Source organism: Coturnix japonica, chromosome 2, assembly GCF_001577835.2.
Source record: "Coturnix japonica isolate 7356 chromosome 2, Coturnix japonica 2.1, whole genome shotgun sequence".
NCBI lineage: Eukaryota > Metazoa > Chordata > Aves > Galliformes > Phasianidae > Coturnix > Coturnix japonica.
The window spans coordinates 124,952,650-124,979,803 of NC_029517.1; the positions used below are offsets into that span (position 1 = coordinate 124,952,650).

Sequence of the window (27,154 nt, forward strand, 5' to 3'; positions counted from 1 at the left end):
TGGATTCCCTCGCTATTTCAGTCCGTAAATGTCAGGAGCTGTCTTGGCACATTAGCGAGGGACACACCGCATAGGCTATTACTGTCCTATTTTTTAGAATAAAATTGACCTTTTCTTTCTTTTTTTTTATTTTTTTTTTCTCCAATATTGCCCACGGGAAGAGTTGGGCCAATCTCTGGATTTTATAGTATCTGCAGCAGAATTCTCATTTTCCACCTCCTGACTTACATGGCAGGATGTGGTTGTCAGACACTGTTCTACTTGCTCTGTGTACACTCTCTGACAGTGCTGATGTGTTTATTATGATTAATAAACACTATAGCACTATAGCACTGCAGCAGCTAGAGAGCGTGATGATTGATAGGTGAGGGCTCTGCTCCTCTAGGCCCAGTAGAAACCCATAGGAAGAACCAGTAATTTAAATAGACAAAGAATGTTATTACTGTTTTACAGGTGAGATCCAGAGAGACCTAAGAATTTGTCCCATGCCTCACAGGAGGCTGTGCAGAATCAGAAGCTGAGCTCACAGAATCACAGAATCACAGAATTACCCGGGTTGGAAGGGACCTCAAGGATCATGTAGCTCCAACCCCCCGAGCTCACATCTCCCAGGCTCCAAGCATACGCCTCTAATTTTACTGAGACAGAAACACAGAAGGAAAACACTGTCACATAGCCAAGAGCATCACAGGATATACACTCATTCTTTCAGCCTGGTAGAGCTGCAGCACTTCCACTTCTTTGTTTGTTTGTTTGAGCATTACCTTTCCCTGGTGATTATTTCTTCTCCTTTTTTTCTTGGTTTGGAGCTTGTGAGTCATCATAGCGCCGATGAAAATTTCATCTGAAACAAAAGGAGCTCTGTTTAAATCCACAAAACAAGCTTGTTTTGTTTGTTTGGGCTTTTTTTCTTTTTTAATATCAACGCAGTACCAGATTGGGCCCAACAAAAAGAAACGAGTTCCGTTTGGATTAACGTTGGATTACCTTTTATTGAACATGACCCCAGCTCGCTGTCTGATGATAAATGTGCCTTCCTATTTTCCCTCATCAACCCCTACTTCAGTTTGCTTTTGCAGCCACCTCCATGCAGGTAACTTGCTTTCTGCTGTTGGAGAACTCTGGCAGGCCTGTGGCACCAGATAGGACTTACAGGTGTTTAGCACATAACTGGGTACTGCTGGTGGTGTTACTCTAGGAGTAGTATTTCATGAGTAGAGGCTCTTCTTCCACCAGAAAGGCAGCAGGTTTACGATACCCAACACAGGTGTCAACACCCAGGGCTGCTTGGAGGAAGGAGGAGCATCTCTCCACAATAGCAGTCTCTGTGGATTGCCAGGGCTGTAGATTAGTGAGATGTGGGCCTGCAATCATAGACCTGTATCCTTTGGGAGGTGAACACATCAGCAGAGTCTGCAAAGAACAACTCCTACAACAACAGAGCAGGTTGGGTGGGCAGAATATCAGTGCTTGTGTTGGAGTTGGCCAGGGTACAGAGACTTGCAACACTCCTTCAGAAAGCTAAAACAACATGAACCTGGAGTACAGGCAGTGACGTGAGATCTAGCAAGGTGCGGTTATAGGTTCCCACACTAAAAAGCCTACAATACCAACTCCCTGCAGAAGGACAGCATTTTGGCACACAAATATGGCTTTCTGACACTGCAGCTGTATAGCACACTACTCAGTTTGGGTGCTGTTTAGATATTATAAATACATAGCTGTCAAGGCGGTGGCAAATGTAGTTTAAGGACATGGGTTTGCGGGTCATTTTGGCCTCATAACATACTGCAAAGCAGTGCAGAAAAGTGCTTTCTTCTTTATAATGTAAATATTTGCGAAGAAGGTAAAATGAAGTTGGCTTTCCATCAATGGGCAGGTGGCAAAATGTAGATGTGCTAGTATCAAGTGAAAAGAAGGTGTCATGAATGGCCAGGTTTGAAGGCAAAGACCAGATGTGATTTAGCCTGCTCTCTCCTCTTCCCTCTATTTAAGGACAACAACTGACTGCACTTTTACTGTTTTTCAAAGGAGTGATCCAATTCAGATGATTCAACTCCAGGCTTGTAGCCACAGTGCTTTGTTACACCGTTTAGAGCTGTATTTCAGGGATACTAAATGCCAGACCCCAAAGGCTTGAAGTTGGATATTCAAATGTGGAGATACTGGAAAATATGTGACCTTATAGGACCATTTTTCTTTGTAGAAATGAGGCTATTCCTATTCAGTGCTGAGCACATCCAACATCCACCGATCTAACTGTAGATGCCAGGTTGCAGGAGAACATAGTGGCTGTGAGGAAATGGTGTTCATTAACACCACGAAAAGACTTAGAGACAGCCCCTCTGTTCACCAAGAAATCATCCTATGGAGACATTTGCAGAGGTTTCCATTCTTCATATGCCTCCCATCTCTCCTGGGCACAGCAGGTCACATGGATCTACCTCTCTTGGGCCATCTATTGTGTACACATGAGGAAAAACTGAGATATATCAGAGCATTTACCTTGACAACAGTTGCTTCACAGTTCCTGTACCTTTGTGGCTTTTTGTTCTCTGTGCTTTGACATTTTAAACTGAAGGCTGATATCAATCTAGATTTGGACTTCACCAAATTTTCCATTTCTGATGGCAGTCTTGTCAGATCTCTCAAACCTCAAGGATGTGTCAGTGGTAAGGGAGCTCTGTGAATGGGCAGACAGTGCTGGGAGCAATGCTGACTGATCTGCATGGCTCACTCTGAGTCAGAGCTGAGCCTATCGATGGAGATCAGGAAGCAGCGTCCATCAAGATACCACATTCTGAACGAGAGAAGAAAGAGCTCCACTGGGTCACCATGGGGAGTATGGCTGAAACCTCACCTGGTGTCAGATCCTTTATAACACTAATTAAGGAGCTCACCAATTAGCAGTGTATGTGAACAGCTCTCTGACCTAAGCTGTCTTTACCAGCACACATTATCTAATGTCTTGGGAGAGGGAAGCTGTTGTCCCCAGGAGGCAGAGGGTCACTGTGATCTAATGTCTGTATTTGCAAACCATGTCCTCTTACACATCCCTTAAACATCTCTTTCAAATAGTAATATTTTAAAAGTAGCAATGAGACAGATCTAAAACTTTTTTTTACTCTTGTAAAAAATCATTGGTTCACAGATCAGTATCCAAGGAGCCTTTCCAAACTGCAAATATCTTCTGCCCTCTTCAGACTTCCTCTGCAGTAAATAATGGATTAAGTCAGGAAAACAGCATTATAATGAGAATGACATGAAGCTTTAATGAGACCAGAGCTAGGAAAACTAACCTTATTTTCTGTTCTCCTCAGAAATCAGGATAAGGCTTATCATTAACATATCACGACCAGCTTTAATTGAGCAATTAAGGACAGTAGAAAGATAACAGCAATATCTTTCTGGGAGGGTATGTTCACAAAGACCTTCCAGAGCCCAGACTGAAACAGGTTGTTCAGAAAGGTTGTGGATGCCTTGTCCTTAGAGACATCCAAGGTCAGGCTGGACGGGGCTCTGAGCACCCTGCGCTAGCTGTAGCTGTCCCTGTTCATTGCAGGAGAGTTGGACTAGATGGCATTTAATTGTCCCTTCCAACTCAAACAATTCTGTGATTCTACAATTTTATGAAGGCCTTAGTGCAAAGACCAAACATCACTGAACGTTCTCCACACCAGGAGTGCCCAAAAATATGCTGCAGAGGTAGAATCTACTTTGCTTGCCTTTACTTGCATAGATGAGACCTTCACTGCTCACATCATAGCTCAGCTACAGTTAAGGACATGGAGTGCAAGGAATGCTTCCTCCTCTCACTGGACTCCGGCAAACCTATGAAGATGCTCCTGGGGAAATGGGAGCAGTGACTCTGAAGGCCCTCAGACTGACTGTGTGAAATCCAGGTCTTGCAGTTTCTGTGCAAATGCTTGAACTAGTAGACTTTCATGCAAAAAGAAGGAACTACCTGTTCCAGTCATGTTCAGAAAGACAAAAAGTGAGCTAGTAATTTCTACCCAAGGGGAAGATTCTAGCTACATACGGGAGAGATTTGCAAGTCTCCAGTTTGGATGATTCAGCCCCTCACTACCAGACACTGAGGCCCTGGAGTGTGTCCAGAGAAGGGCAGCAAAGGTGTGGAGCACAGATCTTACAGGGAGTGGCTGAGGGAACTGGGATTGTTCAGTCATAGAATAGGAGGCTCCAGGGGAGACCTTACTGCTGTCTACAACTCCCCGAAGCAGGTTGTGGCAAGGTGGTGGTCGACCTCTTCTCCCAGGTAACAGTAACAGAATGAGAAATAATGGCCTCAGGTTGTCCTAGGGGAGGTTCAGGTTGGAAGAAATTTATTCTCTGAAAGAGTAGTGAGGTTTTGAAACAGGATGACCAGGGAGGTGGTGGAATCACTGTCTCCGGAGCTTTCAATAAAAGAGTGGATGTGGCCCTGAGGGACATGGCCTAGAGTGATCATAGGCATGGGTTGATGGTTGGACTGGATGATCTTACTGGTTTTTCCACCTTAATGATTCTATGATTCTGCTCTCTTGAACTTCCAGAGGGCGGACTTTGACCTGTTCAGGACGCTTGTTGAAGGGGTCTCTTGGGAGTCACTCCTTAAGGGTAAAGTGATCCAGAAAGCCTGGATGCTCCTCCTCAAGATGGAAACCTTAAAGGCACAAGAACAGGCTGTCCCTGAATGCCATAAGGCAAGCTGTAGGGGAAGAAGACTGGTGTGGATGAACCGGGAACTACTGTTGAGAGTCTGGAAGAAAAAGAGAGCATATGTCCCCTGGAAGCAGGGACAGGCTACTTGGGGAGACTACAAGGAAGTTGCTAAGGTATGCAGGGAGGAAGTTAGGAAGGCAAAAGCCTGACTCGAATTTAGATGGGCCACTACAGTTAAGGAGAATAAATAATCCTTTTACAACTGTATCAATGGTAAGAGGAGAACCAAGGAAAATGTCCACTCCTTACTTGATGCAGTGGGGAATGTGACCACTGAGGATAAGGAGAAGGCTGAAGTCCTCAACTCCTTCTTTACATCTGCCTTTAGTGGGCAGAACAGTTTTCCTCAGGTCACCTTATGCCCTGATCTGAAAGTCTGGGATGGAATTCAGAATATACCCCCAGTGATTCAGGTGGAGACAGTTAAAGAGCTCTTCCTCCACCTGGACTGTCACAAGTCCATGGGACCAGATGGGCTCCACCCTCAGGTGCTGAGGGAGCTGGTGGGAGTGATTGCTGAGCCACTCTCCACCATCTACTCCAGGTTAACTGGAGAGGTCCCAGAGGATTGGAGGCTTGCTGACGTGACTCCTATCTACAGGAAGGGTAGTAAGGAGAATCCGGGGAACTACAGGCCTATCAGCCTGACCTCGGTACTGGGGAAAGTTATTGAACAAATCATCTTGGGTGAGATTGCATAGCACGTGCGTGGCATCCAGGGGATCAGGCCCAGCCAGCATGGGTTGGGCAGGTCGTGCCTAACTAACCTCATTTCTATGACTGGGTGACTAGACTGGTAGATGAGAGAAAGGCAGTTGATGTAGTCTACCTAGACTTCAGCAAAGCCTTTGACACGATCTCCCAGTGTTCTCCTGGGGAAACTGGCTGCCTGTGGCCTGGACAGGTATACCCTCCTTTGGTTAAGGAACTGGATAGAGGGCCATACCCAGCAGGTAGTGGTTAATGGAGTTAAGTCCTGCTGGTGGCCCACTACAAGTGGTGTCCCCCAGGGGTCAGTTCTAGGGCCCGTCTTGTTTAACATCTTCATTGATGACCTAGATGAGGGGACTGAGTGTACCCTCAGTAAGTTTGCAGATGACACCAAGCTAGGAGGTGATGTTGATCTGCCCTGAGGGTAGGGAGGCCCTTCAGAGGGATCTGGATAACCTGGATCAATGGGCTGAGGTGAATGGGATGAGGTTCAACAAGGCCAAGTGCCGGGTCCTGCACTTTGGCCACAACAACCCCATGCAGCACTACAGGCTTGGGGCTGAGTGGCTGGATCACTGTGAAGAGGAAAGGGACCTGGGGGTGTTGGTCAGTGCTCGGCTGAACATGAGCCGACAGTGTGCCCAGGTGGCCAAGAGGGCCAATGCCATCCTGGCCTGCATTACAAATAGTGTGGCCAGCAGGAGCAGAGAGGTGATCATCCCTCTGTACTCAGCTCTGGTGAGGGCGCATCTTGAGTATTGTGTTCAGTTTTGGGCTCCTCACTATAAGAAAGACATTGAACGTGTCCAGAGAAGGGCAACAAAACTGGCGAGGGGTCTGGAGCACAGGCCTTATGGGGAACGGCTCAGGGAGCTGGGATTGTTCAGTCATAGAAGAGGAGGCTCAGGGGAGACCTTATTACACTCTACAACTTCCTGAAGGGACGTTGTGATGAGGAGGAGCTTGGCCTCTTCTCCCATGCAACAAACAGGACCTGAGGAAATGGCTGCAAGTTGTGCCAGAGGAGGTTTAGATTAGACATAAGGAAAAACTTTTTCTCTCAGAGGGTGGTCAGGTGTTGGAATGGCTGCCCAGGGAAGTGGTGAAGTCGCCATCCCTGGCAGTGTTCAAGAGGCTTCTGAATGAGGAGCTATAAGATATGGTTTAGTGGTTTTCTGTAGCTACGATAATGGGAGGACAGTTGGACTAGATGATCTTGTAGGTCCTTTCCAACCTTGTGATTCTATGATTCTATGATTTTGATTGCCCTAGCCACTTCTTGCTGGACCAAGGGACCCTATGGTGTGCAGCGATCTACCACTCTCTTTCATTCTGTTTCCTGCAGGATGGAGATGTGGGTATGCAGGCTAGAAGCCATGACCCCTTCCAACCTAGCCCTGGCTTGGCTGTATGGATAACTGTAATGTGAGCTGTGGTTCTTTAATACTCTGAAGCTAGTACACAGTCACTTGTCCCAAGTTACAGGTTCACACCTAATTCAGGCTTTCACATAGGTACCTAGGCCCAGGGCTTTTGAAGACTGATTTCAAAGATTGACTGCTTCCTATCTTCCTCCCATTTCAAACTGTCCTAGCAGTGTCCTGCTTATCACCCTCAGTACTGTGGGCCTCATTCTGGGCTTGCAATTTGCCTTTTTGAGCAGTGCCATAGATGCTCAGCCCATGAAAGGCTAAGGGCCTTCTAGCTGCAGATATGGAGCCTGCCTGTCACTTGCAACTTCACACCCTTTCTCCCAAGCTGCTGCTTGAGCTTGTTCCAGCTTCTAGGGTAACAGTTTCCCCCTGCAGCTCTTACACTGCTGTTCTCTTACTGTTAATCTCATGGCCTTGAACTCACAAACCTTATTACTGTTGTTATGGTAAGTTCTAATGGGAGACAACTTTGCCACTGGGGTGATATTCATTCCTTCCCCCCAGCCCCTTCTCCTTACCAGTAGCTTTCTATTAGGGGATCCAAAAATGCACATACACAAATCTCATCAACCACCCAGCATGCATCACCCACCCTGAACAAAGAGCAGTCCCAGCAGTATGGCAAACTGGAACAAAGCACAAATTTCTTCCACAGGGAATGTGAGCAGTTCCTGATGAAAACTGTGCTATTATTATTAAAAGTTATAGTGGAAGAACCCAGCAACAAGCAGCAACAAAAGACATCAGCTTAATCAGTTCTACAGTGATGGCCTGAGTTAACATTTCCTGATGTTAGAGCAGGACGGACCCACTTCCTTGATGCACACAGTGAGGTCAGTTTAATGTGAGGATTTTTTTTAATCACCTTTATCTTTAGAACCACCCAGTAATTAAGACTCAGAAAGTACTGTGTGAATTATGTTTGCATGCAAAAAAAAGTGATGTTCTTAGCAGAGTAACCAATTATATTAGCAGCTTCAGTTCTGGCTGAAATGTTCGTTAGACCTGCCAAAGCTCAGGAGTCAATCCAGCTGAGAAAGATGTGATTTCTTTGTATCTTTTCCAACTGCTGCTTGAGTAATTTCAGCCAGTCACAACCAATGTAGACCCAGAGGAAGCACAAGGAGCACACAAATCCAGGAGGCTCAAACTGAGGAGCGTGTAACTTCACAGCATCCTGGAAGACAGCTGGGAGGCGTTTGTTAGCCGCAGTGATACATGAGATAGAAGGAAAGATGACTAACAAGCCTTTCACTTGAAATTGTTGCTGTCTCATAATCAGTAACACAGCCTCCTCCAGGCAAAATCCTCCGTCAGCCCCACAGAGCAGACAGTGCAATGAATGAGTAACCTGAAGCTGGGACACAACAATTTCTCAGGTCCCTCACCACTGTTGCTTTCTAAAAGAGGCGCTTTGAGCTCTAGCATTCAGCCAGCAGTGCCCTTGCTCCAGAATCATCCTTGGCTCAACAACTTCTAACATAACTTACCCATTACACATTGTCTATGGTTTGGCCGTCATGGCTACAAACAGTGAAATAAGGAGAGATAAGAGATCACCCAGATTACTGGCAAGGGTGGAAACTGCAGAGCAACTTTGGCAAGGCTGTTGTGCTGTCTGGCAGAAAGCAGAGCACAGAGAAAAACAAGGCTCTGCCCTTTCTATCGGCTCAGCTCTTGGCATACCACTAGGAGGGCTTGACAGGGGTGTCCATCACCAAGGAATGATGGCAAGCCATCTTTCTGGCACATCAGGGCTCTTTACAGGCTTGGGACATGTCCCTGTGCACAGTGTTGGCCAATGGCAGGAGATACCGGGGGTTGGATTACCAAAGCCTAAGGTGTAGACGTGTGCCACCTGAGCACTGTCTCATCATGTGCTCACACTGAGCTGGCAGCCAGGGAAGGTTAAGCCTCATTAGAAAGGGGTTGGGGTCATTTCTGAATGGAAAAGCTCAGCAAGCGGGGAATACAGGCACACTAGCTGGGCTGTGGTAGCTGTTCATGTCCATGCTCCTACCCCTTTGCCAACAGCAAGGAAAGCACATTCATCTCACCCTCTTCCACCGAGGCTTAACATAATGTGCTTTATCTCACGGCTGCCGTAGGCTGTGTATGAATCAGTCAGCTATTGCAGTGAAGCCAACATGTAGGAACTCAACCGTGTGTCCCAGCCCTCTGGGCTAGTTATTGTCACGCTGTCCTTCCTCCTGCATTTGTCTCAGCTTGTTTGTGACCCTGTGGGGTTGGGTCACATCAGATTTACTTTGCGCCTTCCCTTAGCAGGGACCGGGTTCCCATTTCATTTTTGCTATGCCGCTTTCACTTTCCTGGGCTGCTGTAGTTCAGACACTTCTCCCTCCATATACAGGGGTCTGCTGAGCTTTGGAAAATCACCCACTGCCAAGCCTTTCTATTCATATTCAGATGCTCATTTATTTCTCTTCATGAAAGTAATAAAGCTCTCTTCATAAGCAAGCAAGCAAACAAACAAACAAACAAAAAGAGCTTAGCACCAAAAGCTGTTTGAAACAGATGAAGTTTAAAGCATTACATAAAAAGTGAGGCTGGTTTTTGCAGTCCCCATTGTACTTGCAGGAGCATTTTGTCATTATAACTTAGGACTATATAGGAAAAGAACCTTGCAATAAAAGGCTGCCATAAATTGACCTTTTGTTGCAAAATCTGCCATTCAAGCATAAAGCAGCAAGAAAGGCTACATAAGCTGTGTTAAAAGTAGGTCACTGTACATCCACTGTTGCCATGGAGGGTCCTGGCTGCGTGCTGCTCACTGGGTTTCTCATTGGAGCACTGATATGCATGCAGGAGATATTCTCAGCTCTGGTCTCAGTGAGCCTTTCACTCTATGCTGTGCTCCAATCCAGTGCTGGAACAACACTGCCTGAGTGGGCCTTACACAACAGCAGCACTCCTCTTCCTCCAACCCTCCATGAAGGCACCGGTCTTTCATCCTAGTTTGCTCTCTGCCAGAGAGCAAAGAGAAAGAAACTTTTACCCCCTCTGCAATTGCGATGCCTGCTGGAGGATCCTTGGGGTTTTTTTCAGCTTTGTTGACATTACTGAAGAGAAAGTTGAACTCAAGCCTCCAAGAGTCAAGAGGATCTTTCTCCATTGACTCCAGTGGGCTACAGATATCTACAAACATTATTTGTAAATCCATCAATCTCCATGAAAATGTTTAAGGGAATAACACTCTAAAATGCTGTCCTGAATAGGAGAGAATTTAAGCTCACAGACAAATGCTTTCTGGACTCCAACCCTAAACAGCATAATACAGATAATGAAAACTTAGTCATAGGAACTCCTCAAGAAAACAATTATAACATCCTTATTTCCCATGGCTGTCCAAGCTTATCTGACTCAGCTGCACTAACAAGACTGGATGCAGAATCCCAGCTCCTCCTGGTCCTCGGCAGCTGGAAGGTGATGAAAATCAAAAGCACTTCCCCAGAATGAGGAATCCATGTGCCAGCTCTTTCTTATCCTCAGCTCATGTGTTTCCCGTTAAAGATTTTACTCAGCAGCAGGGAGGAGCCTTCATTTACCATCCTTGACACAAGATGATATGATAGACTGAAGGAAAAATTGTTTTCCTTTGTGCCTCCATTACAGACTTACACAGTGAAAATATGTAGCCTTTGATCTTGTTCTGCTTGTGTTCTGTATCATTTTTGCAGCTTATTGAAAAAAGGTCACGTGTAGGTTTAAAAACAGATTCAAAGCAACAGAGGAGCTAAACATTCTGACTTGTGGTTAATTCCTTTTGCACAATAAATGACTTTTATGTTTTTTATATAGACAATTCATCCACTCACCCTCCTCTTCCATGGGCTGAGGTTCAAAATGGCTTAAGCAGTGTCAGAGGGGGGAAGAAACAATAGAAGCCTATAAGATGCCGATGCCTTCTCACCTGAGGAAAGAGCAAAGGTGGGTATTATTATTACTGTTATAGTACTGGATAGATACTAAGTTATGTGTTATCTCCATAAGACTGATTTTCTAAACGCTTTGTTCAGTTAAGCAGTGTCTCCAAATATGTGTATGTACAGATGTGCTCATCTTGCAGAATCACAGAACAGTTGAGGTTGGGAATCCATCCACCTTTGGAAACCATGTGTCACTCCTCCCAGCACTGTATCATGGATGAGTGGTAATGGCCTTAAGGTGAACCAGGGGAGATTCAGGTTGGAAACTGGGAAAACTTTCTTCTCTGGAAGAGTGGTGATGCACTGGAACAGGCTGCCCAGGGAGGAGATGGAGTCACTGTCCCTGGAGGCTTTCAGTAATAGGGTGGATGTGGCAGCTGGGGATGTGGTCATTGTGGTGATCTGTTGACGGTTGGAATAGATGATTAGTGGACCTTTCCAACCATAAAAATTCTATGATTCTATGTGCAAATTAGATGTTGGCCTCACTGTCGAGGTCAGTAATTAAAAGATTAAATAGCATTGGCTCCAGGACTTACTCATTGGTGTGTACATCAATAGGGACCGATTTCAATCTAGACATGATGCTGTTCATCACAACATTTTGAGTCCAACATGATGGTTAGTTTTCAGCCCACCCCACTGTTCACTTATCTGACCTGTAATTCATCAGTTTCTCCGTGAGGGATGTCAAGGGGGAAAATGTCAGGAACGTTACAAAACTGCACCCACTGCTTTTCCTTTGTCCACTGAGATGGTCTTCTTACTGCAGAAAGTTACTATACCAGTTGTACACGATCTCACTTTTGTAAATCCATGCTGATTAATCTTAATTACTGGGGTTTATTTGCTCCATCACCATTCTTAGTTACTAGAAATCCAGTTATATGACCCAAATAATAAGGGTGAGGGGAAAATCAGATTCCATTATTTCTACAGCTTATAATGCAGTTCTTGTTTTTCATAGAAACACTGTGAGGCTTTGGAATGTCCGAAATATACACTGAATGTTATTTTTAGAAGAAAAAAATAGCTACATCATAGGGCATCCCAAGGAAACTTAAGAAAGAAAGTGAGATGTTCCTTACGTAGCAGGGATCCAGATCACTGAGTTCTATTAGCAATCACCCTATTCTTTCTTTGAGAATACTGACCAGCTTACAGCTGAAAATAAGGTATGGGCATAAGGATGCTGTGCTATCACAGAAAGCATGCCACGGGGCTACTCAAGTGCCAGGGTCTGACATGGGGTTGGGGTTGCTGCAGGTTGGCTGGGGAAGAAGCCCCACTCAGCAGAGTGGGAGCAGCCCTCATCATGGGGAGCAACAGCAGGGTTGGCCCTGTGCTAAGGAAAAAGATGCTTCTCTTTTAAAAGGATTATTTGTTTCTATAAATAATGCATGAAATCCTTAAAAGTGCAAGTCCACATTCTCAAAAGCAACAGGAAGCCCTTGACCTGGAATCTCTAAAGCAGTTGCAACTGAGTTACCTGATCACAGGGACCCATAGGATCCAATATGCCCAAATACTGAGAATGTGGGCCAAGAGCTCAGGTTTCAATAGCAAGCAATGAAACAAGGACTCCAGAGAACTGTGTTTTGTATTTAGCTGTTCAAATACAGCATTGTGAAACACATCAGTAGCACCAAAGCACTCCTTGTAATTTCACAGCTATTCAAATTTGCAGCATTTCAAATACTAAACTTGCTCCCAGTGGGGTGTTGCTTTTTTGTCCTGAAAAGAGTTTTTCTGATACAAAACCTAACAGTGATCAAAAAGCAGTTAATAGGACAGAAGTTTTTCTTATACACAAATACAAGTGGTGAGTAATATTAAAAATTAAAAAAAAAGCAACTAGTAAAGACACAATAGGACAGGAGGTAATGGCTTTAAGCTGTGCCAGGGAGGTCAAGGCTGGATATTAAGTATAATTTCTATTGGTATTAGCATAGGCTGCCCAGGGAGGTGGTGGAGTCATTGTCCCTGGAAGCGTCTAGCAGAAGGGTGGATGTGGCACTGAGGAACATGGTTCAGTGGGCATGGGGTTGATGGTTGGACTGGATGATCTTAATGGTCTTTCCTAATGTAATGACTCTATGATGCTGTGAAAGCTGGGAACCTGCTTTAGCAAAGGGCTGGACTAGACAATGTCCAGAGGGTTCTTTCCAACCCCTCTGATCCTGTGATTCTGTGAGAAGATGCACGGAGATGGCACTTCATCTTGCTCCCTTCTTGCCAATATGGTTTTCATACGAAAATGAAAAGCCTGTAGAATTAAATTCAAAATTAATCTAATAGAAATTCCATGTAAGCAGAACAACATTCGGGGGACCTGAAGCTGACCTGGCATTTGTGATGCTTCACTAAACCAGTGGTGTTAATTTTCTCATTGCTGTGTCCACGGGCTCAGGATGGCTGCAGGTTCTCCTTGCAAAGTGATGTACCGGAGAATATTCACTAGGAACACATTATGTTTGCATTACTGCAGAATACATGATGTGCTAGCGCAGATGTCAGGTGAGAATTTTAGCTATGATAAAAATCAGTACAAACTCTGTAGCTGGCCAGTGTACCAGGAAACCTCTGCACATTTATGTAGCTCTGTTTATTCCAGACCTGTCAATCCAAACTGCCCCGGCTAAGAAAAGTAAAGCAACTACAAACAATTGTTTTCAAATAACAAAGCTCCTAAACTGTAATTAAAGAAACACTGAGCTCTCCTCTATTCCCATATAAGACAACATTCCATGCATATCAGGGATTAGCCAGAATTCCCCTTCCTCCGTCTTGCCTTTTTGTAAACTTAGTAATTGTCAGCTTCCTAAACCACAAAGCTCACTCTCTTGTTTTGCTGTTATTCACTGGGACAAAATGAAATGCTAAGGCAAGGAGAGAACACAGGTGTGTTTATCCTGTGCCAGAGCAAAAGGAATTTGCACTCTAGCAGGAGTGGAAACACAAGCAAGGAGATATAGGATTGTTTCCAGCCTTTGCCTCCTGTGGTGTAGGTCAGCTCGCTAAACACCAGCTAAAGAATCATAGAATGGCCTGGGTTGAAAAGGACCACAGTGATCACTGAGTTTCAACCCCCCTGCTCTGTGCAGGGACTCCAACCACCAGACCAGGCTGCCCAGAGCCACATCCAGCCTGGCCTTGAATGCCTCCAGGGATGGGGCATCCACAGCCTCTCTGGCAACTACACACACAATATGTCAGCACAGTAACAAGGCAACTTTGCTTATGATGATAAGCAGATAAATCTACAGCACATACATAATGTCATCATGACCTGCAGTAGTGACTACAAAGCCACACTCCATTATGCTGGGGCAGCAGAAAAAGTACAAAGAAATAGATGGTAACCAGGGAGGGACTTGCAAGAGCAGGGAGAGAAACAGAGTGGATAGTGCTTTTATGGTTGCTGTGCTCTTAAGTACCAGGTGATCCCTCTACAGTCCTGGGAGGAGGAAAAATGCAGTTGTGAAACCTTCATACCCACTCTCCACAATACTAACTAACCTAACAGTGGTAATGTTCCTTCTCTAAAGATAGCTCTTCCATGTTAAACACACTCATATAACCCACCACAATCACAGAAATAGCTACTGTGCGTACAAATCAGGTATCATCCTCAGGATTTAAATGTGTGACCAGATTATTCATGCTAATTCCTGCTTACAAAAATAATCCTTAATTATGGAGAAAATACTGTGAAGGAATGCCTGCAGAGTCAATAGACAAACACTAAAAACACAGGAAAACAGGATCTGCCTTCCAAAGCAAACCCAGCAGTAGTTCTTCAATTGCTAACACTATCAAATATTTATTAAACACTTTGAAACTCATTGCTAAGCCTATATATATAGACCATATAGGAAATAATTATTCAAAACTATTTCAGCATCAATGCTGGCATTTCTGACCACATTTTTCACCCTGACTCCTCACCAGAAAATGTTTTTAATTGCTGAGAATATTCTTGCACATGGATTTGTTTGTCAGGAACATCCGCAAAGTTTTCTGCATTTTTTTTGCAGAGTACTCCAAAACCAAAAACCAACATCCTGCCAAAGCAAACACCTGCAAAACAGTAGAGTCTGTGGATAAAGGGAGGTTGTTAGGAGTCTCCTTAAGAAGCTGGAGTAAGGAGCTGCTCTCTCCATTGACCACTAGGCTAACAGTGAGGGTCTTCCTTTCCCTCAAACCACCTGGTGGTGCCCAGGTGCGTTTGACATAGATTTGAGCTTATTTGTCTTCCTATGGGTGCCTCTGGGAATTAATGGGAGCACTTTTCTTGGCTCCCAGGTGATTTAACATCTCCATTTTCAACCATCAATTGATTTAAAGTCTCACTTAAATTTTGAGGGCACATGAATAGCCCCAATAAAGCCTCAAATTAAGCGTGTTAAGGCATGACTAGGTGAAATTTAAGTCTAATACAACTCGATATATTCAATACGAAGCGCTCAAGTGTTGACTACAAAATGCTTGTAATCAATTTTTCCACAGAATCTATGAGAGAACTTGTAGAAAATATTCAACAACAACAACAAAAATAATAATAATAAATAAAAGAAAAAACAACCAGAGACCAAAGTGAAGATAAGTGTAATCTCCTAATGAACAACTTCCAAGCAATAAAGTTACTCTGTAAAAACACTGACAAGAGCCGCAGCTCAAACTATGCCACAGATACTCTTGATTTGTGTCCCACCCAGAGCAAAACACCTTCTGCTCCTTTAGTATTACAAGACAAGGGGGTGCTCTGTAGATAGATGCAAGCCATTCTGTCATGAAAAATCACAGCCTGCAGGGGCACACAGAGCAGTTCAAAGGTTTCCTTATTTTGTTTTTCTCGGTTGTTTGTTTTGCTGTCCATTTGCAGGCTGATGGGCTCAAAGAACTGACAGCAGCCGCTCAACTTCACCCTGAGCACAAACCCAGGGAGGAGAAAGAGGAAGAGAAGAAAAGGCTCCTTGCTGTCATTTGTCAGCAATAATGGATATTCGGGCAGTTTGGTACAGCAGGACATTCAGGGGTGCTTGAGATCGTTAGAAATGAAGCAAACATGCTAATTCTTGTACTGATTTGATTTGGGGCTGTAGTGAAGGAATCTCAGAGTCACAGAAGATCTGCTCCCTGTGAGGAGCTGCAGCTGCCATCAGGCCTCCCCTCAGCTCCTCTGCTGTGGGCTGAGCAGCCCATGGGCATCAGCTGATCCTCATATGTCTTGTTCTCCAGAGCCCTCACCATCTTTGTAGTCCCCTTTTAGACATCCCCTAATAATAATTTTATGTCTCTCAAACGTTGTGGTACCCCAAAATGGCACACAGTAGTTGAAGCGAGGCTGCACCAGTGCAGACAAGAGTGGGACAATCGCTCAGGAAAAGAGGAAAGGTCTTGTTGATTCAGTTCAGGGGTCTTTTGGGTGATCAGGGCCTGGGAAAGTTGCAAGGAAGAAAAAATTTGGTCCAGGGCAAGTGGGAAGGATCAGATCCATGCGTGCATTTCATATCGGGATCAAAGCAGCTTTTCCTTCCTGAGCTTCTCATGATGTCCACTTCTCATGATGGTTGCACTGCCGTGGAAGCAAAGCTGCAGAGGACTTCTGCCGTTTGGTGAATATCTGGGTGCTTCCTGCTTCTTCGAGATTGCTGGGAAGTCCTGTGCAGTCCTTTCCTTCTGTTCCCTGTGTGAGGCTGGAAAGCCCTGAAGAAACCCGGATCTTGGCCTCCTAACTATTAAACACCTGGCATGCCTAAGTAGGCGTATGCGTGACAGGAGGAGGCAGCTCAGAAACAGGGGAGGACTGGGACATAGGCAAGGTGAGTAGGCAGGAGCAAGACAGGGCAGGCCCAGCTGCAGCAAGGGTAGGAAGTTCAAAGATGGAACGTGCAGCTGTGCGCAGCTTCCAGCCTCCTGTACAGGCTGCAGTGTGGCTCTAGAAAGGCCTCCCAAGATACCGGGACACAGTAGAGAGAAGCCAAACAGCTTCTGAGCAAACGCCTTCTAAAGCTGAGTGCTTTGAGGGTGATCTGGCAATGGCAGGGGTTAAACGTTGTGAGTGTATCAGCACCTGAACTACAGATCATGTCTCAGATTTCAGGCATTATCGTTTACAGACATCTAAGAGAATACACCCTCGTGTTTCATCACACTATTGAGCTATAAGGAAGCAAAGAGAGGGGGATCCATTGCTTCCCTACCTGCCCAGGGCTGTGATCAGTCATATTAACAAATCTAAATGACCACTGACCCTCCAAACCACGTTGACTTCCATTAAAATCAGTAGTCGGGTGGCAAAAACTGCAACTCCACTAATATTCAGGCAAGCTTTTTTGGTGTGTCTTCTCCCTCAGAAGTTGTTTTGCTAAATCAGACATTCAAAAGAGAGAGAATCCCACAGAACTGAAACTACTGAGGAAATCTTGTCACATCCTCTCTGTTCTTTGTCTATGCTGACCATCACAGCACATCGCTGACATGATGATAACATGGACTCTTGTGCAGTCCTGCATGGTGTGCACGTGCCTCCCTGCAGGGTCACGCTTCTCAGTCCCAAGCAGGAAGGCCACAGATGGATCTTAGCCACTGCATCTCCCCCTCCCCCATGCAACACGACAACTACTGGCCCATGCAGTGTTTTCTATTTCCTGCACTTTCAGCAGTTTGCTGAGTTAAAATACATTCAATTGCTTAACGAGGGATATCATCTGGAGCAAAATCAAGATTGGGAAATCTGCATTTTGTGTCTTTCTAAGCAAAATGCCTTTAGGAATCTTGAGAAAAAAACACTTATGTTCAGCTCTGTCAGCCACAGTTTTATCTCACCTCCTCTCCATTTTTTGTTGTTGTCGTTGTTTGTTTGGTTTTAATACAAAACGCTTTCAAACAGAACCCAAACCTTTCCAAAGCTAACAAGGAAAGAATTTCTTCCTCCAATTGAAGTGGAGTTAGCAAGGCTGTGATGATGCATTGCATGCAGAGACCTGTACAATGTCAGCAACGAACGTGTATTAAGATGAGGAGATTCGCTTTAAAACTCTGGGCAAAAAGATTGGTCTCATCTCTTTAGCACCTGACATATACATCATTGTTTCAACATCAGACAAACAGCAAGATCAGATTGCTTATAAGAGCATGAAGGTAAATCCTGACAGTGTTTTGTTTCTTCTGCTGTTAGTGATGACAGAACATTATGAAAAGCAATCAAAGTCTTTCTTCCCAAATGAGATGATTCATAAGTCATTGCTGATGGTGTTGTATTCACACCAAAGGTTGTTGAGGGTGGTGAGAGGAGGAAGAAGGAAGAAAGAGATGGCACGAAGCACGAGTAATGTGGTGCACTTCAGCAATCTCTGCAATCCTAAATCACCCCTGTGTGCATCCACTGAAGATATAGATATGGACACGGCATGCAGTGCTACACAGAGACAAGAATGGGAGGAAGGCATTAAGAAGCACATAAACAGTACCTTGTGGAAGGCTAAAGATTAAGTGCAAATAATAATCTAGATGTCAAGTCATGTACTTAAAGCCCATTCATAATTTCTCACTTTAAACCATCAATCACCCTGTGTACCCCAAAATGAGTAAGCTTGAGCAAAGCTCATAAAAACCCTTGTCAGAAGACGGGAACCGAGAAGGGTGTGGGTTAATGTGTGCTACATCCTCACCTGTCTCAGTCAGAAAAACTAGAACAAAGCCAATGTAACTGTACCAGTTTACACCCGCTTAAGCTATGACCTGTTTAGAAGTTTTTGGAAGGAGTCCAGTGATAGAGTCTAGACATTGTTACTCAGAAATAACTTGATCTTCATCTTTTCTTCAGAAAGGAAGAGGAAATGTATGTCACAAAGCAACATTTCATGCAGAACGGCCAGGAAAGACTGGATGGTAACCCAATTAAAGGCAGATCAGAAACCTTTCAAAGCCATTTTATAAAGTCACGTAAACTATCTCTGTCTTCCTGTGACTAAATGAAAAGAGATTACACATGGAGCAAGGAATCAGGTGATCTGCCTTGCAAAATCTTCTTCGCCTCAGAGAACAAAATTCAAGAGCCCATTTCATCAGCTTTGCCCCTTGGGTCACTGCTGCAATCTTCAGCTTTTGTCTTCCTCAGTTCCTGATCAGGAAAGCACAGTGCCCAAGAAAATGAGTCTTGTTACCATCTGCCATCTCATGTTTGCAAGGAAAAATCTAAGGTGCTTGCAAGGTCTTTTCTGTTTAGGGGCTGTTTCAAACAGCACATTTCTAAACCCTGATCTGCTTCCTACTGAAGTTATCTGAAGCAAAATATCTTCTCAAATTCTAATATTTTCTATCTTTCTAGCCTTCATTGCCTCCAGGTCTCCTAGCCACTAAATGTTATTTTTAGCTTATTTTTCTTTATTTAACTTCCATGGAAGCATTCAGCATGCTCCCTCCATCAAATCTCAGCACCAAGAGGCAGGAGATGAGGGATTCTTTGAAGGGAACATCTGTGAAGTCTTTGTGCTACACCTTCCCGAAGGCCCTGACATTCTGTCTTTTCCTTTGCTTCTACTTCAGCTTCTTGTCTCTTTACATGCAGCTTTTTAACTGTATTTTTAGATAGCTGAACAATTCAAATGGTTTGCCTGGAGCCAGCGTTTAAACTTAGCCCTATATTTTCAGGGGAAAAAAAGGAGGTTTAAAGTCAGACTGCTTGTTTAGAAGTTCCACAAAGGTCAGTCCCCTGCTGACATTTTTACGTACTTTACTTTTGTAGTTACTTATATTTCCAACAGAAAACGTGCACTTTATAGAGGAATATGTGTATAAAAAGAAAAAGAGGCTACCAAATGAATAAAATCATAGAGTTTGTTTATTTACCTCCACTTCTCAGGTTAAATTCACTGGGACTGCTTGAGTACAGCCCAAGCTATGATATGAAGAGATGAAATGGTTTATATTTGAGGTCTTCATATGGCTTCTCAAACATCAGCCACATCTCGCAGTGACCACCGATCCAATAAAAATATACTCGTTTGCTAGTTCTCACTTACCAAAAGCATTTTTGTAGGATAACATGGCAGGGGTAAGAAGCATGCTGCATTACATGCTGGCCAAAAAGCAGGATAAACCTAACTTCTAGTTTGATCCAATAGAGCACAGGTTCTACTTGCAAGCTCGGAACCACAGCCTTCAAAGATATAGTGAGAAGAAATTCGAACGACCTCAGCAGCTATCAGAATGATTGGATATTTAGGAATAAAAATGCTGAAGCACACAACCTCTCATCTCACAAGCATATCTCATCCCAGACTGCAGGATTCACTGGGAGATAGAAATAGTCCTTGACACACAGATGAGTACACTTCTAGGAGATCTCCAGCTATCTCCACTACATCCTGTCCTCCACTCCCAGGGAATCCAACCTTTATGAGTTTGCTGAGATATCCACTGAGAAATTGTTGCCATCAGCCACATGAAGACATTATATAAAGATGAAGGATGAGGAACTCCAAGGCATTCTCCATGGAGTAGGGAACAGTGGTGTCCCAAGGTCTTCATCCATCTTAGGTTCACCCAACTGGGTTCTGGAAGGCTTGACAAGAATCTCAGTAGCTGACAGCTTGATTCCTCCCACAGATGAGGACAGTGATCAGCTGCAAGGCTGTCCCCTAGGCAATGTGATGTTACAGGACTTCCACAGGAGCCATGAGAGGCTCAGGGGTAACAACGTGCTCACCACTGCCTCAGCCTTATCTGCTTGGTATTGGGATTTCTGCTGTTATTGTCTGCCTACCTACTCCCCTCCATGCTTTTTCACCTAGTCTCAGACTACTAATACAAAGGCAAATAAAACCCAACTTTGCTGTTTGCTTTTTTATTGCACCACTCCTGGCTGATCTGACTCATCCACCAATCATCTCTTCATTTTTTTCTAGCTATTTCTGCTGGTGCTTCCTGTCCCTCCCTTTTCTTCCGTACAAAGGATACCAGCTACCATTCAGATGTCAGTATCTTCAAAGACTGCCATATCTGCTCTCTTGCTACTTAGATACTTCCTTTCCCAGCAGTGCTAGGAGCATACCGTTCCCCAGCAATAGCTTCTGACAATGCCAAATTAGAGGAGACTGAGCAGAACGGAGACCAGAACACCAGTGTGGTGACTTGACATTGATAATCAAAGCAAATATTTAGGTAACTATGACAGTAGATGGAAGGGTTTAGACAAAATGGGACTATGAAAGGAAAAACAATTGTGATGGCGCTGTGTTAGGACAATTTGTCACACTTCATCCACTCTTGTTTCTCTCTGTGGGTATTTACAGCACACCTAAAGTAGTCCAAAGACACGTAGTCTTCATGTGACCTCAAAAGGCAAATCCAAAACAACTGTTTATCCTTGATGTTTGCTTACAGGGCTTATCTGGGCTTCAGCTCTCTTACCTGTTCTTTTCTCTCAATAAAACAAAGAATCATACTAATCTCAAGGAAGGTGGGAAAATTAACTCAGTGATTTTAATACTAGTTCTAAAAACCACAAATGGGCTCATGAGGAATTTGTCAACTGTTGCTTCAGTGCAGCATTAAATAGGAACCACTGGAATATGATCCAGGAACTGCACAGTGAATCTCTGAAAGCAGGTCATTGAACAGATATTGCCCATCTCTTGCAATAAACAATGCAAACATCACACTGATAACACAGCAAGTAATCATGCTGTGAAAATCCTTATCATAATGCATAGAAAGGGCATAAAGTAAGGTTATACAGTAAATATTAATTCTAATATTTTTTGAATTGTTGCATTTGTACCTCTTTTTTTTTCTAATACAGCCTTTTCAATGAAGTATCAGCATAAAGTAGCAAAAAAGAAACTTAAACGACAGCTGGATGTCATTTTTTCCCCTCTAAGGAATGTCACGTTTGGAATGGCCCAGTGGGCAAAGGCAAATACATAATGGTTATTCAGAAAGCAATTAGATTCTGACCACAGGGAAATGTTTTCTGAATGGATTGAGCTTTAATAGAATAGACCCAATAGGTTTTTTTTGTGCTTTTATTTCTTATATAAGGAATCTTCTTTCCTTAGAGTTAAGATCTGGGTTAACGCTGAACACATAATTATACTTTTCATCCAGTTCCTCACTACGAACTCACACGTGCCCCTTTATAGTTACAACAGCTTCACTCACAGATAGATACAAATAAAAAATGGCTAAAGATACTCGTGAACAAATGACTGTGTACCTGCCTTTAACCAGAAGCCCAATTAATGCTGATGGATTTTTAGCCTTTTTGGTTACAGAAAAACGGCATTACAGGAGTAATCAGCATTGTGGGCTGATGCAAACATCAAAAGCAAGTAGTAAGCCAAGCCAAAACTAAAAGAATTTTACATGCTTCTGAGCAATTATGAATGTTTAGAAATCTCCCATCTTCTTTTGCTTGTTCTTTCCAGTTGAAGACACGAGAAGTTACACTGTACAAAAAGCTAATAAATAACTGGACTAATTCGGCTCTGAACAACATGGATTAATCTCAGAGCAAAGGCAAGAAGGCAAAGGCTGTAAAAGCCAACACTGCTACAAGATCTCTTCAGAGAATCTGCAGCGGAAAAAAGCTGCACTACTATCAATGACTGTTTGATAACCTATGATACTACAGAGACTTAACATTTCATGTTCTCACACCCCTGAAAAGTCAAAGTGTAAATTCCTGTATTGCCTGGATAAACAACAGTCAAGATTACCAAGTAACACAGTGCAAGAAATACCCAAGAGTGAAGGGGGGCAGAGGGGAAGGAATACAACTTTGTCTCCCCTTTTATTTTCCAAGGACATCCTCATACAAGAGGCAGTTTCAGCCTTGAAGGCACAAGGCAATACAGAGAGGAAGCATGCTTGCTGTACAGCAAAACATGCTCTTCAGGGTAGCAAAGTACCATCAGAGTGTCTGAATTTCATAGAATCATACAATGATTTGGGTTTGAAGAGATCTTTAAGACCATCTAGCTCCAGTCCCCTGCTATAGGCAGGGACACCTCCCTCTAGAGCAGGTTGCTCACAGCCCCATCCAGCCTGGCACTGAATGCTTCCAGAGAGGGGGGCATCCACAGCCTCACTGGGCAACCTGTTCCAGTGTCTTACCACCCTCACTGTAAAGAATTTCTTCCTTATATCTAGTCTAAATCTACCTTCATCCAGTTTGAAACCTTTTTCCCTCATCCCGTCTCTACCTGCCCTTAAAAAGTCCCTCCCCAGCTTTTCTGTAGCCTCCCTTCATATATTGGAAGGCCACTAAAAGGTCTCCTTGGACCCTTCTCCAGATTTCTCTCTCCACCCATCATTTGTTTGTGCTTGCTTTATGCATAAATTATTATTATTGTGTTTGAATTATTCCCAGTATTCCCTTACAGACCCATTTTTCTAGGGGTTCTGTTAGTTTTCAGTTGTAGCAGTTATGCACACAAGGGTTGCTTCGTGCAGGTTTGAATATACCAACTGTTGCTTGTCTTCACACAGAATCAATTTCAAGTGTCTGTAATTAGCCCGTGAGATCAGGTGCTCTCATAAAAGCTGGCAGCATTGGCTCAGCTTCTCAGAGCTTCAAAACCAATTTTCTCTATATGGTGATGATCAACAGCTGAGTTGTGAGTACAAATGCTCTAGGTTACATCCTCATGTTACTTGATACCCAGTGGATCAACTTAATTTCTTCCTATTTTGTTACATTATTTATTTCTTCTTTTGAAATGGAATAATTCATTTCTAATTCCATCTCTATGTCTTTTGAGTGTTTTGCTACCATTCTACCAATAGTCCTGTGGCATTGCAACTCAGCTTGGATGTATGCAATTTAAAAGAAAGGGTAAAAAGGACTTGCTGATTTTTGAAGTGAATTAGGTCCAGTTGCTAAACAGAAGAGGAGGCTTCTTTGTGGTCAGTGACAAGCCAATTGTGAATGGATTTTTGTCATTAAATCTGGTATCTATCTGCTTGGATAACTACCAAAAGTGAAACACTTGTATTGTATCTCAGGAAGTGCTTTCCATGAGTGTTCTCAGATCTCAAAATACATTTAAGTGGAAATAAATACTACATAGATAATAATAAATAATTAAATAAATAATAAATACTACTACTCCTCTTCTGCATGCAGAACAGATCCTTCTCTTTCTGTGGCAGATGCCACTTCTGTGCAGAAGCCTTCAAGAGCCCATGCAACTTGTCTTGGGGCATTCCCACCAAGACTATTGCTATATACTGCCTTAAGGTCTCTATTTCTTTTACCCTGGTTACACAATTTGTCTTTTGTTGTTGTTGTTGTTGTTTTTGTTTGTTTGTTTATTTTTAGATGAAATAGGGCAATATTTATCTTTTAATTATTTTCATACTTCCCTGATGCAGTAGGGGATATCAGTGGATTTACAAAACTTGTTATAAAGGGTTTCGGAAATGTTTCTGTTATCACCTAGGCTTCATAGAGCTTACTATTAAACAGAACAGCAGAGGAGGCAATTTCATACCACCTATATAGGATGTAGCTATGAAGCTTTTTTCCTTACATAGGACTGTTGTTTTAAGAAGTACAAAAAGTTCCTACAGCAGTGTCCTCTCTTTGTTCCTATTCCAACCTCAGCTTCAGTTTTTCTTAGATGTTCCAGCATATGAGTCAGTACATCTGAATCATATCTGTACTGAAGACAGGAAAACTGCACCAACCAACAAGTCTATTGTCTTAGGATATGCAAATACTTGAGCTGAGTAACTCCACCATCATCCCTGGTAAAAAAATTCTTATTGTTTCTGACTCTTATTTGTCTATTCTTCCTTTTACGATCTTTTAGGTAAAATCTGAAATTTAATGGATTATTATAGTATACACACGTGTACGATGGTTTCCAAATTCAAAGCCAAACTGGCAAGAATGAAGGTTCTTTGTGCAATTTAAGGTACGTTCCACACTTTTAAGCACAATATAATATCAATTTATGCAAATATATTGCTATGAGAGTTACTGTTGAAATCAAGGGCCATCAACCAGAAGTCACAAATTAGCTGTCTAATGGACTTGGTGGGCTTTATCTTCTGTGTTAATCCTGGAAAATACTTTATATTTTAATGCACTTCTTAGGTAAATTTTGAGTTGCAGTTTGTCATGCGCTATTAATTTTTAAGTCTAAACAAGTCTTGATATTATTACTTCACAGCAGCCAGACGTTTTATAAAGTTATAGTGATAGAGTGTTTATCTCTCCCCAGAAGCATCTGCCTGCTGAATATTGGGTACTCAGGGCTCATTTCTTCTCATATTTTGAATCTGTAAGTTTCAATCTGAATAATTAAAACCATGCATTTCTGACAGTCATTCTTTAACTTTCTGTGCGGTATTTGACATCCACAGAGATTTTCCCAGCCCTGGGAATTGTTGAGTCAATGTTGTCTCAGCTAAAAACCATCAACTATAGCTAATGTTTCAAAGCTGGTTTAAGCCGCACTCTTAAATCCATTATTTACACTCTTAGGAAAAAAGTGATCTGATTTAAAAAAAAACAACACAAACATTTTAAAGGAAATAGTAAATTTCTGATTGAAATCAATGATGATTAATTATAAGCATTCCTAATTAGCAAGTAGAAATAAAAGCCTATGTTCAGCCTCCTGTGTTTGTACCTGGACTCACCACCTCCACCAGGACCATTTGGCCCAGACGCTCCACCACACAGTTTGCTACGTTAGCAAAGCAGTTCTTAAGTTTGGGATTAACATTCCACAGCCACAGCCAAAGGGACACCACAGACCAGGTCATACCAGTGGAGGAATTGCAACCAGTACCTCAGAGAACTGAAGCCAAGTGGTTTAGGCATGAAGGCAAGTGGATAAAAATGGCAGTCTGCAGTCTACCAAACATGGTAACGTGGTTTTAGTGTTTTGGTTTTCTTACATACTTAAAGATTTTGAAAATATTTTAATTTTAGAGCCAACAAACAGCTGTGTAAAGGCTGAGGAATACATTCTAAAGAAAGAGGGGGAAGCAAACAGTCAGTTTTCCCACATAGTACCACCTGAAGGACAGTGGGAGAGGTGAAGATTCCTTCCATCACATAGCCAAGAGGTGGAAGCTTTTTCCTTTCCTGCAGTGACTCCTTGCCTCCTGGCCATCACAGCCTTTCCACTGTCACTGTGGGACACTACAGCCACAGCCACCACTCAGATCCCCCAGCCCCACAGGCACACAACTCTGCTGCAAAGAAAATGATGGGAGGAGGAAAGCACCCCATGTTGCGTGGGGAAACAGCAAGGGAAAGAAGCTGACTTCATCCGATGTCCATGCAGCAGCTTGTAGGAGGTACACTCACCCTACCTCAGGATTAGGCTTTAGGCAACTTTCTTCTTTAGGCTGCCTAGGTTTATATTTTTCTTGCTGCAGCAATACAGCCAGTCCTGCCTGGCTCACCTCCAGTAGCAAGTACACAGCTGAAAGCCTCATTATAGCACACAGTGATATTCTGTACTTTTATATCAAGAGCTGAAATAACAAACTCGGTTCATGCAAGGGGCAGAGCTTTGGGCTCATCTCTGCTTGAGAGGCCTAGTTATTTATTAATTATATTTAAAGTTTTATAGCAGCTTAAAAGGAATGTGAGCCAGAGGCAACACTTCCAGTCAGGTCTCCCTTGTGCAATGCTTGTGTAATTCTCTGGTTTTACTGCTGGCTTATGCAGCTACAGAAGGCTCTGGTCTGTTTCCTTCTCTAATGCCTCAACCAGTGCTGGTGATTTCCTCATCCTTCGACTCAGAATTGCTCTGACACACAAAACCCCAGAAGCACCACCTTGTTGTGAAATCCCAGGGCATGGAGTCCAATGGGCAGGCCGGTGCTGGGGAGACCATCAAAAAACAATTCTTATCCAATCACTTTCTAAGGAAAATTCATCAGACTCCTGAAATCCCCCTCACTGTAACAAGTGAGTCACCCGCAAGTCTGGTGGACTTCAAGTTTCTGATTCAGAGCACGCCAAAACTAGAATTCAAGAGCAGTGTTAAAGCGTAGTGTAAGTAAATGAGTTGTGGTTGGTTATGGATTGAGGTATACTAGCTCATCAAGTTAGAAAGGGCCTTCATAAACATACCATACCTCACAGTGTTCAGTTTGGGTCCCCTCACTACAAGAAAGATGCTGAAGTCCTGGAGTGTGTCCAGAGCAGGGCAATGAAGCTGTGAAGGGTCAGGAGCACTGATCTCATGGGGAGTGGCTGAGGGAACTCGGATTGTTCAGTCATAGAAGAAGAGGCTCCAGGGAGACCTTATTGCTGTCTACAACTCCTTGAAGGGAGGTTGTGGTGAGGTGGGGGTCGGCCTCTTC

The 27,154-nt window shown here is 43.4% G+C and overlaps 1 long non-coding RNA gene across 2 annotated transcripts; it reads right to left on the bottom strand.

The window, feature by feature from the left end:
- Positions 1-549: 549 nt before the first annotated feature.
- On the bottom strand, positions 550-27,154 carry LOC107310531. Of its 2 annotated transcripts, none has more exons than XR_001553624.2 (3): positions 26,927-27,154; positions 10,703-10,797; positions 550-844 (listed from the first exon to the last, which is right to left on the bottom strand). It is a non-coding gene; the product is annotated as an uncharacterized LOC107310531 (long non-coding RNA). The 2 variants fall into 2 exon arrangements; XR_001553623.2 differs by lacking the exon at positions 26,927-27,154 and adding an exon at positions 26,153-26,665 and having other exon boundaries at positions 551-844.